Raw genomic sequence first — 2500 nt, 5'->3', positions numbered from 1 at the left:
GGCTGTTAGGGTGGCACAGAAATCCCTCGGAATGGGAAAACGGGTCATTTTCGTGTCGCCACATTGCATGCGAACCGCATGCAACTTCCAGAGGCATTTGCAGCAGAAATGCATGTGCAGTCAAAAAAAAATTGATATTTTTCACGGATAGACCCCGTGAAACGCTAGAAATTGGCGGGGATGTGTCTCTTGTGGCTCACGGGGCTGTTCGGGTCGCACAGAAATCCCTGGGAATGGGAAAACGGGTCATTTTCGTGTTGCCACATTGCGTACGAACCGCATGAAACTTCCAGAGGCATTTGCAGCAGGAATGCATGTGCACTCAAAAACTTCTATATGTTTCACGGATAGACCCCGTGAAACGCTAGAAATTGGCGGGGATGTGTCTCTTGTGGCTCACGGGGCTGTTAGGGTGGCACAGAACTCCCTCGGAATGGGAAAAGGGGTCATTTTCGTGTTGCCACATTGCATAGGAACGCCATGAAACTTCCAGAGGCATTTGCAGCAGAAAGGCACGTGCACTCAAAAATTTTAATATTTTTCACGCATAGACCCCGTCAAACGCTAGAAGTTGGCGGGGATGTCTCTCTTGTGGCTCACGGGGCTGTTAGGGTCGCACAGAAATGCCTCGGAATGGGAAAACGGGTCATTTTTGTGTGGCCACATTGCATAGGAACGGCATGAAACTTCCAGAGGCATTTGCAGCAGGAATGCATGTGCACTCAAAAACGTCTATATTTTTCACGGATAGACCCCGTGAAACGCTATAAATTGGCGGGGATGTCTCTCTTGTGGCTCACGGGCGCTGTTAGTTAGGGTCGCACAGAAATCCCTCGGAATGGGAAAAGGGGTCATTTTCGTGTTGCCACATTGCGTACGAACGGCATGAAACTTCCAGAGGCATCTGCAGCAGAAATGCATGTGCACTCAAAAACGTCTATATTTTTCACGGATAGACCCCGTGAAACGCTAGAAATTGGCGGGGATGTGTCTCTTGTGGCTCACGGGGCTGTTAGGGTCGCACAGAAATCCCTCGGAATGGGAAAACGGGTCATTTTCGTGTTGCCACAATTGGCATACGAACGGCATGAAACTTCCAGAGGCATTTGCAGCAGAAATGCATGTGCACTCAAAAACGTGAATATTTTTTCACGGATAGACCCCGTCAAACGCTCGAATTTGGCGGGGATGTTTCTCTTGTGGGTCACGGGGCTGTTCGGCTCGCACAGAACTCCCTTGGTCCACCTGATTCGTGCATACAGGCAGCAACTAAAACTCTGTAAACCTGCTGTGAGGACATCTAAACAGTGGACCAGTGAGGCTGTGGAAGATTTGTGGGCGTGCTTAGACTGTACTGACTGGGATATGTTCACGACTGCTACCAATAGTCTGGATGAACTCACAGAGGCTGTGTACATCAGCTTCTGTGAGGACTGCTGTATCCCAACACGTACCAGGGTGAACTTTAACAACAACAAGCCCTGGTTCTCAGCAAAGCTCAAAAGGTTGAGGTTGGAGAAGGAGGAAGCGTTTAGGAGTGGGGATAGAGACAGATTCAAGGAGTCGAAGAACAGGTTTAGCAAAGCGGTGAGAGAGGCTAAACGACTGTACTCAGAGACACTAAAACACCAGTTCTCTACTAACGACGCTGCTTCTGTCTGCCAAAGGGCTCAGGCACATCACCAACTACAAACCCAGAGCGCCCCACACCACTAACGACTCCCGCCTAGCCAACGACCTGAACGAGTTCTACCGTAGATTTGAAAGACAATTGGACTGTCCTGAACCACCCCTTCCCACCCAAGAGGCCCCATCCCCCACCCATACTACAGAAACGACTCTCTCCTTTCAGGAGGGAGAAGTTAATGGGCTTTTCAAGAGGCAGAATCCACGCAAAGCAGCCGGGCCGGACTCTGTCTCTCCAGCCACCCTCAGGCACTGCGCTGGCCAGCTGTCTCCGGTGTTCACCAACATCTTTAACACCTCCCTGGAGACATGCCATGTACCAGCCTGTCTCAAGTCCTCCACCATCATCGCTGTGCCCAAAAAGCTAAGGCCAACAGGACTAAATGATTACAGACCGGTCGCCCTTACATCTGTGGTAATGAAGTCTTTTGAGCGCCTGCTCCTGGCACACCTCAAAGCCATCACAGACCCTCTCCTGGACCCCCTTCAGTTTGCCTACAGAGCCAACAGGTCTGTGGACGACGCAGTTAACATGGCCCTCCACTTCACCCTACAGCATGTGGACGCCCCAGCATCCTACGCCAGGATCCTGTTTGTGGACTTCAGCTCTGCCTTCAACACCATCATCCCTGCCCTGCTTCAGGACAAGCTCTTCCAGCTGAACGTGCCCTACTCCACCTGCAGGTGGATCACAGACTTCCTCTCTGACAGGAAGCAGTGCGTTAAGCCGGGAACAGAAGTCTCTGACTCCAGGTCCATCAGCACGGGAACTCCTCAGGGCTGCGTCCTTTGCCCACTGCTCTTCTCCCTGTAT

The sequence above is a fragment of the Petromyzon marinus genome, unplaced genomic scaffold (genome assembly GCF_048934315.1).
Source record: "Petromyzon marinus isolate PM22_M1 ecotype Great Lakes invasive population unplaced genomic scaffold, UKy_Petmar_22M1.pri1.0 PM_G_Scaffold_149, whole genome shotgun sequence".
Taxonomy (NCBI): domain Eukaryota; kingdom Metazoa; phylum Chordata; class Hyperoartia; order Petromyzontiformes; family Petromyzontidae; genus Petromyzon; species Petromyzon marinus.
The sequence above is the reverse complement of the archived record's forward strand: the minus strand, read 5'-3'. Positions refer to the sequence as shown.